A 17,937-nucleotide genomic window follows, 5' to 3' on the forward strand; every position below is an offset into this window, starting at 1 on the left:
GCTGTGTCACTGGGGGGCTGATAGGATTATACCTTGGTCCAGTACGCTTAGACACGTTATTATTATTATTTGTTAGGCCTTTTAAAGGATTTTATGGGGGTAACAATTGAAATAATCTAAAAATGTGACCGCACAGGAACCCGAAATATACATTTACAGCAGTCTAGATGAAAATTTGCATATACAAATTTTGTTCGTCTAACATATTGACATGCAACACAGTTGGGTTTGCCTATTTTGAGTGTTTTAATGGTATCAGAGCTCACAAAAAAGCATAATTTAGTGGTGTTTTATGTCAAACATTTGACCGTATTTCAGCCAATTTTCGTGAGGTTTGGTTCAAATATACTTTTTACAGGTCCCATACATATCTATAAAAATATGGAATATACCCATTTTTGGTCATGTTAGGCAGGGTAATAAAAGTTAAATCCATAATTTTAGGTGGTTTTGTCAGTTATTTAGCTAAATTTCGGCTAATATACATAAGATTTAGTGCAAAGATGGTCTTTAGTTAAGTTTTTCAGAGATGAACAAGTTTGGGTTTTCGTGAACTAGTCATGTGTATGTCAACCAACTTTCGTGGGATTTGGTAAAGACTTCATAATATAGGGAGTTCGGGAGCCATTTCCTCCTTTCTTTTCTGGATAATTCTTAAATAAGAAGTTTTATAGGGGTGACTGACGGACAAACTACGCCGTAACGTAAACTTACATTACTCCTTCCTAATTCGCAATATTTTCTTTAAAAGTAACTTTAAGGTCGTGCCGTTGAAGTTTTTACACATAATACGTATTTTTTTTTTATTTTAATGTTTTGTTTAACCAAATGGTAATGCCTTATTTTTCTTTTTTTGTTTATCTTATTTTTATCTAAACTTGGTAGAGCAGTCATTTTCATCACTTTCCCACAACTGTCTGCAGGCAGTGAAGGGTGATATAGATGTGGGACGTTGTTGCCTTGAACACCTACATCTCGCTCTCCTAATTTCTAATCTTCTTATACGAGGCTAGCGAATTGGAGGTAAAGAATGATAGACAGTGTATCCCCACTTCAATGTGGGTCCTACTTCCTCAGTCACCTTTAAAACCTAGGATACATTTTATAATTCCATGTTGTAGCTTGTACTCGATAATCCTTTTTAAAAAATATGCAGCATACTTTGTTTGTGTTTTATTTATGACTTAAAAATTACGGTTATAATATAATTATCAGAGGTTGGAATTTGCTGTTTATAACGCAGTCCTTCCTCATGATTTGGTTTAGTTACTTGGCTTCATTTGGATGTAATTATTTAATTTCACTAATATTAAAGGAAACCATCGTTCCCCCAGCACTTGATTTTGTTCTGATTATGTTTATGTTTGTTTTTTTCCTTCTGTATAAGTTGATAATCAATCTGTCCTAAGGTCACAGTAGTCGATTCATTTAACCCGATATGTTTTTCCTTTTATAAACTGTTTAAAAATAAGAAGTTTTAGAATAAAAAGTAAATCAAATGACAAGATATAAGGAATGGAAAGGTGTGTATAAATGTTGACTCTGGCTTGTCAATCAATTAGATGAAAAACATCACAGTAAAGAAATGGCCTTAGTAGTAATTGAATCTGTACAGACCTATTTACAGCTTGGTGCTACGAATATGCAAGTTCGATTAATTTGACTAATTTCTTCTATACCAGTTTCTGTTTAAACTTGACACCCTCTCAACTTATGTTTGTAACGTCTTGACATGAAATTGTATGATGTAAAAAGAAAAATAACATAGTGAAACACAAATGTTGCTCGCTTTACACACAATACTCCTATGCGTAGTTTCCTCCAGAAAAGAATCACAGCTGAATTTCAGATGTCAACCAAAACACACAACGTTAGAACAGCTTTCAGAGTTGAGCAACAAATAACTTCCTCCGTAGTAGCGAGTGCCCGGGGCTCTTCGTTCTTTGGAGGTTTCTTTTAAAGTGGGTTCAGCCCCCAAAAGTTCTTCGGGGACTGATACTAACTACCCACACCCAAAGTGAGTAGTTATTTCTTGTTGGTGCCTCGGATGCGTTAGTAATATTTTCTTGTAACTTGTAAGGACACACAACTTAGTCGCAAACCTTATGAATGTAACTTTCCTCTTCTAGGGTGGAGTTTTTAACGTTAGCAGTGAAGTCGTTGTCAAGACAACCAGGCAAGGCTACACTTTCAAGGGTGAGTTATATTATCTATGTATTCTAGTATATTCGTTGTCAACCACGTGAGTATATGTTGCGTAGGTAGCATGTAGGATTTATAATTTATGAATCTTATCGTCGTGGGTGTGGAAAACCGTTAAACGGTTTTATCAACCGTCAAATATAAAAATATTTCAAAGTTACTGGTTTTGAATATAAGTGTTTATATTTTGAAAGTTAAACCACAATTGTTATGATGTGTACGCCTTTTATAAAAGCCGGCAAAGAAACTTAGTTTTACTTGTCATAAGGCATCAATATTAGTCCTATTACATTTTTTAAAACACTATATTCTTAATCTAATCCTTTAGGGTGTTTTTTAATAATTACAAATGATTAATTATAAAAGTGATACAGAAACCCTTGTAACTCGAGCGCTTTGGAAATGTGGACCTTTCTTCTTCAGGGGCAATCTGGGAGTCGAGAGATTGCCCCTGAAGAAGAAAGGTCCACATTTCCAAAGCGCTTGGGTTATAAGGGTTTCTATTCGAGTTTTATCAAGACTTCTTGGACCTACGTGTTTCTAGCACATCATGAAATGTTTAATTATAATATTCCAACCACTATATTTGTCAGAATTATTCTCGACAACGCGTTCTGTTCCTTCCATAACTCTTTAGTTTAGCTGTAATACAACATGGCAATAGTCGTAATACTATTTACGTACCGTATTAACCCTAATTAAACCCCTCTTCTAATTTTCATCCTCTCGGTATTTTTTTTTTTATATATATATAAAGCTTACCTTGTGTGATAGCAATAGAATAGTAATCCAACGTATAATCCACTTTTATTACCGTAATTTTGATATGAAAAAACCACCACAGATTAGCATTGAAATAAAGATATCACATCTAAAGAATTAGACCTTCCCCTGTCGTTTGCAACGCCCCTGGACAATACGCTAATCCTTTTGAACAAAAACAGTTGCTATGCTGTGTGTGTACGCCTTTTAGAAGCTGGCGAATAATATTTACTTGTCGTAAGATATTAGCAAAGATGTAACAAATATAATGTTGTTGCAATACTATTATTACACGTTCTTTTTCGTCTTTGAAAATCCATAAGGGACTAGATTAAAAATTGTATTTAAAATAGGTCAAATACTAACGTTGTGTAAAACATTTAACAATCAGCCATAAAAGAAGTCTGAACAAACTGAGTTAAAGATGAAATTTATTTTGTTTATAATACCGGTAGTTCATACAATTTATTTATCTTAAAACAAAAAACAGCTAAATACGTTTCTTATCTAAACTATTTTTGAATAAAAGTTGTATTTTTCAGCGAAAGTAGGACCTTACAAAATAATGAAAATTTCTTCAGAAGCCCTCAGTTTGCATGATAAAATCTTTTCTACAAAATCACAAAGGAAATGAGTTCGATTGAATTTCTTTATTGCTAATTTTAATTAACACACGGTTCTTTTTGCATTAGTGAACTGGAAGTGTTTTCATAATTTTTGAGCTCGGACTTTGAAACCGTACATTCATGGGCTCGTTGCGTTCCCGCTATAATTTTATTCATACTTTGAAGTCGTGGGGGCGTTTTAAGATTGAAGCTCAAATTTCTCTATTAATATTATGTAAGAGTAGCCCAACCGTTAGTGGTGGATGCCATTTAGTAGCTGTCTTCCTACAGTCTGTCAGTACAAAATTAGGAACATCTATGCGCAGCCTACAGCACTTAATGTAGCTTTGCGCGAAAATTCTAAAACGACAGCATACAGCGGTTCTCAAACAGAAATAGCACAGCGGTATGTCTGTGGATTCACACCACAAGAAGCCGGGTTTCGATACCAGTAATGGGTAGATCACAGGTAGCCCATTATGAAGCTTTTTGCTTAATTCTAAACAAACTAAAAGCGAAACATTCTAAAGTAAAAGTTTTAGTATGTAAAGCAATTCTGTAATGTAAACCTTTAACTATTATTCACATTATACCAACCAAAAATAATTTTTGTTTCAAACATTCTTTATTCCGAGCGTATTTTCTTCATTTCTGGTCGAATTAAAGTCAGTTTTCAGATTCGAATTTAAGGACTTTGCATAAGTTCATTACGATTATACACACTCCACTGCGAGTTGAGAATACTCATCGTATGGGCATGACTTTCAAGAATCGTATTCATTGGTGTGTTGAGGAACCATGCTAAACCCATGATGTTCAGCATGGTCTCCACTCGCCTCATGTAACGAAACGGTTGTTAAACTGTGACGAATTTATTCACTTCTATCTACTTTTTTAAAAACAATTAATTCTATCAATAAATAATTGAAAACATGATTGTATATTTTTCTATATCTATAAAAATACAGTTAATTCTTTTTGTCATGTAACAAAAATATTAACACGTTTTCCACAATTTAAGCGATTATGAAAAAAAAACTGTTGTACTTCACTGTGTTATAATAAGACTACAATGTTATCGAGTTTTATTTTTAAAGTTTCAAGCTCAAACCTTTCCTTCTCTATACATCAGTGATGTTTGTATATGTTTATAGAAGTTGCATTTCTACCTTACAATAAAAAAATTAACAAATTATTATTATTATTACTATTTGATGAATTATTACGAGTAACTCTAGAAATACGGATCAATCGTTGTTAGCATACCCAGTCATAGGACACGTTACGACAGTGGTATTTGAATACCTTTTCATCCTTATTTCAAAAATGGGATACCAACAAAATTTACGAGAACAGGATTCCAAGTACCGCATTCTGTCTTCCGAGTTACCAGATGTTTTTATTTTTGTGTATTTAAGAATTATATAAAAATGTTAATAATTGGAATTTGTAAACTCTCTCAACATAGCTTTTAACTACAGGTAGTGATATATTGAACTAATTTATCATGAATATTAACAACTTATTTTCAAATTACTTTCAACGAAACGGCAGGGAAAAATAGTTCGGCTCGAGTGTTGTCGTCCACCTTCTTCGAACGCAATTGCTTTATAATGAGTAATAAATTCACTCAAATATGTTATTTAAAAAGTAAAGACAGAATACTTGCTTAAATTAGTGCCATTTAAATTCTAAGCTCGTTTTGTTATTTAAATTGAATGAAATTTAACTGTTTCTGAAATTTTGTCTTATCTCAAGCATGTGGTTACCGGAAAAAAAAAGTACTTTGAAAGGGAGTGCCTCATGAAGATGACCAAATCCTACTGAGGTCAATGGGTAGCTCAAGAATTGACGGTGGATGTTGTGAACTAGCTGCTATCCTTTTAGTCTATCACTTTAAAATTGGAGACGGCTAACACAGATAGCCCTCGAATTTAGTGAAAAAAAAAGTTCTAAAACGTATAGGTTATTGTTTAGTTGGTCATACAAAACGTGAATCAGCTCAGCCATCTTTTGAAATGTAGCTTGAAATAAATTGCTTTTAGGGTTAAAATATCAAGGTTTCAAAATGTAATTTTGAAATTAAAGTATTACAGCACAACTTGAATAAAATGATCAATGCAAACTTGATGTCTGATTAATCTTTATTTAGGCTATATGGAATTATACGTGAGGATGTTATAAATAATGGTAATAAAAGTTAGGGTTTTACCACATTAATTTGAAACAGCGTGTAATGGTTGTAAGCGTATCTATCTTCTAAACATACTATATTTATATGGTGGAAACTTGTTTTACCTCTAACGCCTTCCAATTTCTTATGTCTAAATCAATTCTTATGCTAAGACTGGCCATGACTTCTATGTTCAGGAGGTAAGAGAAATCACATTAAACTTTTAATCCAAAAGGTATTTCCAACATTTGTACATTCTTATAGTCATAGGAAATACAAATTGTAGTAACATCCTTTTCGAAACGGCATATATTGTGGAGCGTATATGCTTGTATAGTAGTTTAAATGTTTTAATACTGTTTTTATTGGGCAAAATATGATAAAATGTGATTGAGTATTGCATTGAAAATCTCGTTCTGTTCGAATATTATAATGTTTCTGTATTCGTGCAGGATGTATTATTTGCAGCACGTACACGTTTAAAAATACACAGACTGGTAATTTATATTTTTAATTCCATTTGCTGATATCCAGAGAATTATCAACTAATGGTCACCCGCGCGGTCATTATTTTACCGTAAATGTCAACTCTACTGGTATTCTTGAGTTGAAAATAATTATTTCGTTAAAATACTTTATAAAAACAAAAGTGTAACAGTGTGTTACTTAGTTGGAGCATCCCATCTCAGGGCATATTATGGCTATTATCTGAAAACCTTTTCGCCCTTATTTCAAATGTCGGAAGCGAACAAAAGTTAGAATATGGTTTCATGAGCACAATTTTCTGTCTTCTGAGGTAGCAAAAGTTTTTTTATTCCTGTATATTTAAAATTTATTTTGAAAAATGGAATCCATTTGTGCTCCGAGAGATTGCATGGTTTTACGTAGTGTGGATTCTAGAGTTTTATTCTGTTGCTTAATTTGAGTTATTTTCGTAAATGAACAGCTATTTTCTGTTTTTTATGACCGTTTTTGAATTGCACTCCCCCCTTTTTTTTTTTTTATCCTAATAGTATGGGAACTAAAATGTTCGTACTAAAGATAATGTTTTTGTAAGTCAAAGAGTGAGGCGAATTATTTTACATTATGAATTTAACTAAAATATCTGTTGTTGTTTATATACTTGCTGATAAATTATTTTAAGATTTTATTATTCCATTTTCACATTTTAATAAATCTAGTAGTAAAAGTTTATAAACAGTGATGAAAACATTTATATACTGTATGTAGGTACTGATAATATAAAAATAGACCTATTAGGTTTTTGGACCTTTAAGAGAGCGGCTTACGTGTGATCATTGCAAACTAACGTGCTGGCTTGCCATTATGCTTATGAACAGACTATGTTCTTTTGGTTGATTTGTTAACTGTTTTTCCTCCCATTGATCAATAGTTTTAAATTGGGCATGGTTATTCCTGAGATCTAGTCTGGTGTGGCAAACGGTGCCCTTCAAGTTGTGCATACTAAGTTGAACATACCTGGTTAAATGGTATCCTTTAGAGTTGAAATTACTCAAATGTTTTTTTTTTAATTTTTGAAACATCACAAATTCACTAAGAGTGTCTAAGCGATGAGACTTGTATAGGAACTTGTGAAAGCAGCGTCTAGACATTAAAGCCTGTTTCACTGAACTTTAGGGCACAGTTTTGCTTTCATTATTAAATTTCAAACTGCACCATACTAGTCCTGCTTGGTGTTCCAAACCATGCTATCTAGATTTTGATCAATCAGTTCTTGATAAGTTTAATTTTTGTTGTTTTATTTATCTGATGAAGACAAACTACTTTTGAACATTACTACTAGGCCTGTTTTGTTTTTAATTTTCCAAATCGTACTTTTCAAATTTTTGTTCTTGATGACGAGAAACCCACTTGAATTTTGATCATTCAGTATTTAGCAATATCGATTTTAATTGTTTGGTTCATGTAACAAAAACATATTCAAAATACATTTGAACATTACTGTAAGACTTTGTTGTTCGTATTATTGATCGTAGGACATCCATTTCAAAGTAGCATTCTTGTATACGTTAATCTATCTTTAACCCTAATACTTAGAATTATAAAAAAAAAAAATTGTGTAGGCCGTGCATAAATAATGGTAACTACATTTTATTGCCCTCAGTGGTTTGTCTGCGGACTTACAACGCTAACAACCGAATTTCGTTACTCGAGGTGGGAAGAGCACAAGTATCCCTTTGTGTAGCTGTGTGCTTAATATGAAACTACATTTTAAAAGTACGGCTTGCTAAAGATGTAAGCCGTTGCACCAGTGACACAAATTGCAACTATATATTTGGTGCAGAACAAATTCTCGACTATATGACAGTTCAAAGAACAGTATTATGACTGGAAGTGTGTATGATGCCTTTCTCTGAGGAGGAATATTCAAAAAGCAACATTTTAAAGAAACCATCTTTTAAGTTTTCGCATGGAAATTATATGTTGAATAGCAGACATGTAGAGCAATAATTGTCCCCAAATCCTAATCCAACAAATCCAGAGCGCGCACACATTTGCAAACTGGTGACTGTGGTTCTCAAAGAAAATCTTCTGACCCAAAAAGCCATTTCTTAAGACTTTCAAGTTAACAAATGAACGCAAGTCGAAACCGATAGCGGTTCTTACGTAAAATTATGTCCAGAGAACATATCAAATGTCTCGATGCGACTCTAATGGATTTTTTGCCACGCTTGTATAGTTAAACGTGGTTTTGAAAACACGTGTCCGTGTATGAAGATTGGTGGTCTAAGATTTACGTTATCATTCGCAGGTGCTTGTTACAATAGGAATGGAGCGTTAGACAACAGTGTCTAATGTTGACCCACCCTCTTTGATTGGTTTTCATGAAGCACTTGTGTATGACTTCTAGGCTGAGCTGTTAATAGATGTATCCTATAGACATTGTTAATTTTGTTATAGGTGAAAATTCCTTTATTAAAATTGTTTAACGTAATTTCTCATAGATAATGTTTTCAGTTTTCATCTGCTTCCCCACTTATTGATCGTTCTCTGTGACTTTAAAATGTCAGTAGGTAGTATTCCCATAAAGTTATTAAATATGTGGTACAGTTTTTTTAGCTTTTCTTAATTCTGCATATTTTCGGGGCCGTTTTTTTACTTTTTAATTATAATTATTACTTTAAGTTACAGCCATATCATTGCCATTACTTAAATTCCTTAGAAATAACACTTAGTAACCTACTTGACTCGTAAGTAATGCTCTTATGTTTGATAGTGGGTGTATGCAGATTTGCAATCCTTATTATTAGAATGAAATGAGCTTCGTAAAAGCCAGCCTATAGCAAAATCATCATACCAACCCACAGCGTGTTCAGCTGGTTTTCCTGTCTACTTCTGTGATTAGCTTCTCATAGCGCCTGTTTGAATTGGCGGAAGCAAAATAGAATGTGAGTAAACGTAACAAACTATTTTGACACACGGCATAACTTAGTTTTATTATTATTATTATTATTTTGTGTGCTAAGAGTTGAAATGATAAAAATCACTGCATTGAGTGTTAAAGGGTTGAAAAGAAAACACATTCTGTTCAGAAATCTAGCGAGAACTGTTTTGATGTTGCTCGAAAATCTGTGTAAAGTCGTTGAGATCTTATACGAAGAATCCCCGACACTGAAGGCATTGTTTTTGATAATACATTTACTGCCTCATTGGTTATTTAAATCCATTGTTGAGGGAAAATCTTTCATTGTTAGAAATTCGGTTCAGAGTTGCCAAGTAGAAAAATTTAGTTTGGTTACATTGTTCTGACAGTTTGGAACAAATTAGTTACAATTGATGAATATTTGATGGTTAAAGTATATTTTTTAAATCAAACTGTAATAAAAGGTTTGTATTTGAAACTGTATATAAAGCACACTTTCATGTCTAGCTGGTGCCTCAACGTCACAAATCGCAGCGAAGAACCAGCTGAACCACTTTTACTGATCTTCTGTATTACGAATAATGCCCACGCACTACTATACCGCCATGATTTGAAGCTTTCGAAATCAAGTTGTGCGAGGCACCGATACACGTGTTTGTAGATAATATTTCGTGGTCATTTAAGCTTTCTTCAGAAGCAATGTTGGCCGGTCATTGGTCATGCAAGTCTATTTTAAGGTATTAATACTTTTATATATTGACCCAACTCTTAGAAAAAAAAACACGATGCGGTGTAATTATTTTGTTTGTGCAACTTTCTGATTGAAACAGTTTATTAACAACAAAACTGAATGTTGTAATTTTTAAAAACTTTGAACAATGACCACATTATTTTTTACGTTTGTAGAAAGTTGTTAAAATGTTGTCATAAAATTACATGCGGTGTGGCGTTCGAAATGATTAGGCGTTTGGTAATGTAAAAGAAGCTTAACAAGTAATAATAATGATAAACAGTAGGAATAGCTGAATAATGGTTTCAGCTGCTAAGGGACCCGGCATGGCCAGGTGAGTTAAGGTGTTCAACTAGTAATCTGAGGGTCGCGAGTTCGAATCCTCGTCGCACCAAACATGCTCGCCCATTTAGCTGTGGGAGCGTTTATAATGTGACTGTCAATCCCACTATTCGTTGGTAAAAGAGTAACGTAAGAGTTGACGGTGTTTGGTGATGACTATCTGCCTTCCCTCTAGTCTTACACTGCTAAATTAGGTACGGCTAGCGCAGATAGCCCTCGTGTAGCTTTGCGCGAAATTCAAAAAACAAACAGTTGATAAGATATTAATGTATTATTATTTTGGCCTATTAAATTTTCTTCCTTTAAATATAACGCAAAATGGCAGATTTTTCAAATACAAGTCTTTTACAATCCTTGGAGTAAGTGTGGTTTACTTAATAGGTAAGAATGGTTCGACCAAATTGCTGAAGGCTTATGAATTCGACATTTTGTAACAAACCATTCGTTAAGTTCTTTCTATTGGTGGCGGTTATGTTTCCTACCATATTGCTTCACTAGCCGAAATATATTCTTCATTTTTAGTGTTTTTTGTCTTGCAATTCTCGATAATAGAAGCGGGTGGATAGGTAGGTAGGTGGATCTTGCAATTATGGAATACTTTTTGACGACTTTTAATAATGGTGATTGTGAATGGCTCAAAGGAACTTTACAAGCTTGCGTGAAAGGAATTTGAGGTATCCGAAAAACCACAGTGTGTCGCTTTATGGAGAACACAATGGTTTAGTGTAATGCGTAGCCAATAAATAAAACCCATAGAAATATCGCTACCTATAAAAGTTATCATTAAATAAAACCGAAACTATTACATTCATGCACCAATGAATTACCTAAAATGCGTTGAACACGGGTCTCTGAAATAAACATCTGATGACCATATCAGCAACAATGAATTAATATTTCACGTTGATGAATGTCCATTGATTTTTGTATGTGCAAAAGCTGAGAAAATAGCTAAGTGGTGGTTTTTGTATAATAATTTATTATTTTTTCATCAAACTGTCGAAATTTCTCCAGATCATATCGAAAGTTTAAACTTAAAGGGAAAGAGTTCCCCTTCTCCAGTCACAATTCTCATGTATATGTTTAATTTTCTCAACCAAGGAAAGTGTTAGGATTGTAGCGTTGAATAAATTTTGGTGTTTATTTAAGAGAGATGACGCACAATGTTATGATTGTATGCCTTGCTGTTGACTTTAACACAACACTTGATCATTTTACCGCAGGAACCATGGTGGCCGGATGTCTTCTTTTTTCTTTTCATTTTTTCATGTCCAAACCGGTCGTCTGTTCCAAATTCTGATCATAAACTTATAAAAAATATTCATTGTTGTAGGGAAATGTCCGTGTTTGAGAGTGTGTGGGAGTAGCAGTTGCAAATGTTACGTTATACGCGAAACGGTTTTATGTTTTTAGACATTTCATCAATGTGAGTGATTGTAGCAGCCGATTGCGCGGGAACTGGTTTTCGGAGCAGTGAGTGGCTGATTTTGAACGTGTTTCGTGATTACGTTGTGGATGAGACCTACTTTGGCTGTTATTGCCAGGTATGTGTTCGAATGAAAGAGTGGTTAGTATGGTTGGGTGTGAAAACCTTCATAAAAAGTACAAAAGAAAGCAACAACAAAAGTTGGTAAATGCTCCTAAGTACAAAGACAGTTTCAAGATCTCAAAATTTAGACGAGGAAAAGTTCAAATAAATGTAAAGAAAAGGTAAAATTAGTTATTACACCATTTTAAATCGTATTTCTGAAAATTTTGCTGGGTTTTGTCTTTCGGGTACCTTTTATCCCGGAAAGTTCTGTAGGGTCGAAATACTTAGGCCTGTGTTAGTATATAACCCTTTGAAATTATTCAGTGAAATCACTAGAACGTTTCATCCCGTAACAGCAAAATACGTTTGTTTTTTTTTAAATGGAGTGTTTGTGATGAAAAAATTTTGCAATCTGTATAATATAAGAATATTGAACTACTGCACGTATGTTCTCAACATTATATCTCACCTTACTAGCTGTGAACATTTTATAAATGTTTTGTAAACTTTGTGTGTGTGTGTGTGTGTGTGTTTGCTTTACGAAAACTTGTATATAAGATGGTAGAAAAGTCTGTTTGTAGTCGTGTTTCTTAATTTCCACAACTTTAGGTTAGTGTATAATATAAACATTGTTGTACTGTTACTTGCAAGGCATAACACAGACATTAAAATTTTTTCAATTTGCAGTCATTATATATTTGGTATACTAGATTTGACAGATTGACTAGGTAACCAGTTATGTCATCTATTAACAGCCTTTAAACCACCTACTTTAAACACTTGTTTATTAGAGAGTGTAAAAAAAAATACTCAAGTCAAATTTCTTTTTTAGTCCTTTGGAATAATTTATTCGGAATATGGCCAAGTTATACAAGTTGAACAGCTTTTAATGACTGAATTATCACTTTAGTCACACCTTTTGAAGTTAGATTTGTAGTTTGCCTAAAAGGATCAAATGTTTTTGTATTTTGTTTTTACTATAAACCAAACAGGTACATCATATAACTAACAAGATTTTAAAACTCGCGTGTTGGAGCTTGAAAGGTTATAGAACACATATCAAACTTTTAAATAAACTTAGTTTATACGAATTACTTTGTTTTGCATTTTATTTTAAACTGTAACAGCCAAAAATAGTACTCTCATTATAAGAGAAACCTTAGTTTCATGGTAGAAATAATATATTTCAGGACAGATTATCCTTATTCCTCAATGTAAGCATAGAAGAAAAAATATATATATATATATTGATTCATTCATCTGGAACAGTTACAATTATGGAAATTAATTAGTAATTTTGTGTTGAAATGTATCCCAATTTGGAAAAGGTTTTATCAAACTTTTAAGTCTCCTGCACCAGAAAATTTGTTGACTAAGAATCACTAATATGAAAAACATTCAAGGTATCACCATATGATCTGATTTTACCCCATGCTTCTAAGATCAACAACTACAGAAAGATTTTAAAAATTTCTTTACTAGTAATAAAATTATATATTTATTCCAACCTTGAGTATGGGATTTTATGTAAATACCTATAACATTTTTAACCAGCTATTTTAGAACATGTCATAGTTATCATAACTATGGTCAGACCTGATAAATATGCAAGTTTAAAATTATTATAAATTCCAATTTTATTCAACAGAATTTCTTTGGAGTATAAAGAATAGAAAACAAAATGTTTACCATACAAAATGTATATGACAAGATGTTTGCAGCATTCCCAAACTTTTGTAATCCATGTTTGGTTTTGAGTTGTAATAAATAGTTATTTTATTCAGATGACTAGGTTTTACATATAATTTCTAAATAAAGTAAATAAACTGGGATATTATGGTAAAATCTGTTTTTGAGTGTTATCAATTACAAATACAGGTTGTTTTTTTTACAGATCTATGTAAATTACTTTAAGAGGTCCGATAATATAGTATGTCCGTACAGACATATTTAAGTTTTCCTCGAGTGATAATTTTAGATGTATTTTTGGACAGCTATAGCATTTAATTGTACTGGTTGTTGGAAGTAATGCATGTGTTACAAGTATGATATAATTACAAATGCTGTTTTTTATTGATAAAGGATTTATTACATGGGGTTTTAGTTTCTATAAGAGTTGAATTATTGTGGATAAATAAATGAAGGTAAAGTTTCAAATTGATAAACATAATGCCTTGAGTTTAAAATTTGTATATAATTTATTTCAAATATCATTGAGGTTAACATTAAATAATAAGTTAAGGTTGAATTGTTGTTTTTGTTAAATAATTTCTTTCTTTGGACTTGAGTCCATTATTTATTGAAAATAAATGTCAATGTTGTGAATAAAGATCCTGTGTATTTTATTTTTACACTAATTACATTATATTTGCCAATTATTAAGTTATTGTATAGATGATAGGCAAGTTTTTGCTGCTATGCTTAATAAGGAATCTTCATTTAAGATAAAGTATTGAGTATCATTTCAAACACCAAAAATGTGGATTTTGTTTGGTGGAAATTGCAAAGATGACAATGAGGAGGGACCCACCTAACTGCAGATTTGAAGCAACAGAGTGGAGTCAACAGGCAAAATTTACGCACAAAAACAAGAAAACAAACTATAAGTAGGTGTGTTGATTAAAAGATTTTTTTTTCCTCTAATGTCCCACTTGCTCATATTAAAGATATCACATTTCTTGTAGCAAAACTCAAGAAGCAAAAGGAAATAAATTTGAATGAGCAACCCTGTTCAGGACCTTAACTACTTACAAAGACATAGGGCACTAAAAATTGTTATTTCAAGGAGACTTTTATATATATAAAGATAGTACATCAGTTACCAGTTTATGACCACAGGCCACGTTGAAATTTCATCATGCAGTTTAGAAGATGCGAGTTTTAAGATCAACATAGTTTTGACCATTTGTGAACAGTAGAGTAATCCTGAAGTTAAAGTCTGAGAAAAGGTACACTTGTGAGTGATAATGAACAATATACACAGAAATATTTTTGGTCATCTTGCTATAGAACAGTGTACAATCACATTGGTCACACTTATTGTTTGTGAGAGACTGACTACATGCTTAAATATTGGCTAAAAAGATTTTTGTAAATTCCTGAAATATTTTAACAAAGCAAGACAAGTACAAGATCAGGCACATTGGAGCCTGTTTGGAGAATTTAGAACTGATAGTGGTGTAACCTAGCAGAAGTACAAAATAACCTATCCCCATATTCAAGTGATTTGTGAGACTTTTCATTTGAAGGGTTTTTGAAGGTTAGTTTCTTTGGAATGTGATGATATTTTTGTTCAAGAACTACCTTTTAAGCCATTTTCCATCTCTTGGGCATATTTGTTTCTGTGTCACTGACAAAGATATCACAAGAAACCAGTATAAGATAAAATAATGATGCTGAAAAATATTGCTTTAATGTGTTTCTAAGCAAAGCCACCATTGAAATGGAAAAACATTGTATTTTCCTCCGTACAAAGAAAGAAAGTGGTATTGTTTGATGTTAATTATGTGGCTTTAGAGAAAATTGAACTTATAATTGTCCAAGTCTGGAAGTGAAGTTGATTAGAAATGACATTTTTAATCTTAGAAAGGAGAAGAAGTTAAGGAAGAAAGAGGATGTGAGAATCTTAAAAAAATAACTTCCAGGTATAGTACAGTTTACTGAACTTAAAGTATTTAGTTTTTCCAGTTTTATTTTTGGCCAGCAAGAAAATTGAGAACATTTTACCTAACCTAGTTTCTTACCAGATACTCAGTTATTGATCATCACTTTCATCCCTGTATGTTAAATGGTGAATGGAAATATTAGGAAAGTCAAAGTGAGATAAGGTTATTGTGTTTGTAACCAACCTGTAATCAAACAGTGATGACCACTATTTTCATACTGATTTGTGTATCTTATGGATGGATATGTTGAAGAAATATAGGTTAACTACTATGTGGTATGTGGCTGTTGGAATAACAGTTTAATAGGATAGAATACTACTGAAAGACTATTTAGTTTTAGAAAATAATGAATAGTAAGGTAGCAGGCGACTACAGCCCTTGTAGAAGTATACAATGTGAATCAGGTACTTGTTCTCTGTAACTATGAGCCACTGCAGAATAATGTTTGTCAAGGAAAATAAAACTAAACAACTGTGTGGTTACTAAGAAGACTGGTTATTAAGATAAGTGAATTGAATCTTGATAATATAAATTCTGCATTGCTGCTTTTTCAAGATAGGATGCTATGATTGGCATTTGTACAGTAGCAGAGAGGTAACACGCTTGTTTTATCAGGAATAAATACAAGTTATGTTAATGTGTTTTATGTACATTAGTGATGCACCAGATTACCATTTTGATGGATATATAATACCAGATATCTGAAAGAAAAATTCCAATTGTAAGTTGGATTCTAGACTGAATAATAAATGGGAATATTAAATACGAGGGCTGTTCAAAAAATACGCGGACTGTTTGAATTGCGCGGCTCCAGTTGGTTCCAGGGGAATCCGCTTGGTGTCGCTAGGTTCGCACAGATCAGCTGATTACGACGCCATTTCCTGATTACAGATATATTCATTTGTGTATCAGCTACGCGGTTTTAAGTGAAGTGCGATTTTTTCGTTTGGCAGATTTCAGAATGAATGACCTGAAGGAGCAGCGACTTGCTGTGAAATTTTGTGTTAAACTTGGAAAATCTGCGACTGAAACTTTTGCTATGCTTAACACGGCTTACGGTGATGTTGCTATGAAGCGTACGTCATGTTTCAAGTGGCATGAACATTTTAAGGATGGTCGACAGTCAATTCAAGATGATGAGCGTCCTGGACGTCCTTCCACGTCGACAAAATCAACACCCTGGTGCAGGCAAATTGACCTCTGACTGTCAGGGAGCTTGCTGAAGAGTGTGGGATATCAGTTGGATCTTGTTACAAGATTTTGACCGAAAAATTGAAGATGCACCGCATTGCTGCGAAATTCAGCCCTCAGAACTCGTGAGTTTTTGGCCAAACACTTGATCACTGTTCTTCCCTACTCACCTGACCTTGCTCCTTGCGATTTTTTTTTTGTTCCCCAAACGCAAAAGACCCTTGAAAGGAAGAAGATTTGAGACGATTCCCGAGATTAAGGCAAATGCGACGAAGGAGCTGGAGGACATTACAAAAGAAGCGTACCAGGACTGTTTCAACAAGTGGAAACACCGTTGGGATAAGTGTGCGTTGGGGAGGAGAGTACTTTGAAGGGGTCCCAGACCTGTAACTTCTAAATAAAGTACATTTTGTTTTATGACGTCAGTCCGCGTATTTTTTTAACAGCCCTCGTAGGTGTGTAAACGTTGAAGGGTACCAACAAATTAGGACACATGCTTTTAAACTTTCCAGGAATCAATCATGTTCAGGTTACTGTCAATTCTGAGTATATTAATGAGTTAAATGTTAAAGCAGTTATAAAGTTGTCATGTGTTGGATTATTATCATTTTTCATTTGGATTAATACACAAAACCATTAAGATGGTGTAAATCATGACAAAGTTCACTAAAGATGAGCATTATTGAAGTTATGATGTACCTTTTATGATGATGGTTTATAGGGTGAGCAAGCAGTGTGCTAATGGTTTTGTTTTGCCTTATTTATTAATGAGAAATGCTGAAAGACCAGTGTGATAAGATTTTCTTCTGTAGGTTCAAGAAGTCTTGCTACAAAATGGTAAAAACCTTATAAACCAAGTGCTTTTGAAAGGTCTTTTATATGTTTTTTTAACTATCCATCAAAATTTTAAACTTTGTTAAATGACTATGCAAGTTATGCTTACTTAAAATTAAAAACATTTTCTCACTAGTGTAAGACTAAACTAATTGGTTTATAGTTGTTGGAATGATTTTTATCATATCCATTGAAAAGCTAACTTTTCTTCTGGTACTTACTCTATTCAAGAACTTGCAAAAATAATAGTTGCAAATAACTTGCATATTCATCCTTAATCTTTTTCAAAAATCTTGAAGTACCTAGCCCATGAACTTTATCATTTATTAAACTTTCTCAGCACTTTTTTAATAAGCTCATGTTTAATGTGTTCATCTTGTTTCCATCTAGTAACTATTCAGGATTAGAAATGTTGTTTAAACATCATTAGTAAAACCTGAAGAGAAAATGTAGAATTTAATAATACTATCTCATCATCATCAGTTGTGAGCCTTCCTGTCTCATCTCTCAAGGACCC

The 17,937-nt window shown here is 33.1% G+C and overlaps 1 pseudogene across 1 annotated transcript in view; it reads left to right on the forward strand.

Annotated features, from left to right (window-relative positions):
• Positions 1 to 17,937, forward strand: part of LOC143256664 (transcription factor Dp-1-like) — a 102,743-nt pseudogene that overhangs the window by 48,189 nt on the left and 36,617 nt on the right. Inside the window, exon 3 of the transcript XR_013031432.1 lies at positions 2,130 to 2,196. The product of XR_013031432.1 is annotated as a transcription factor Dp-1-like (transcript). The remainder of the gene's footprint in view (positions 1 to 2,129; positions 2,197 to 17,937) is intronic.

The sequence above is a fragment of the Tachypleus tridentatus genome, chromosome 7 (assembly GCF_004210375.1).
Source record: "Tachypleus tridentatus isolate NWPU-2018 chromosome 7, ASM421037v1, whole genome shotgun sequence".
In the NCBI taxonomy this organism is placed as follows: domain Eukaryota; kingdom Metazoa; phylum Arthropoda; class Merostomata; order Xiphosura; family Limulidae; genus Tachypleus; species Tachypleus tridentatus.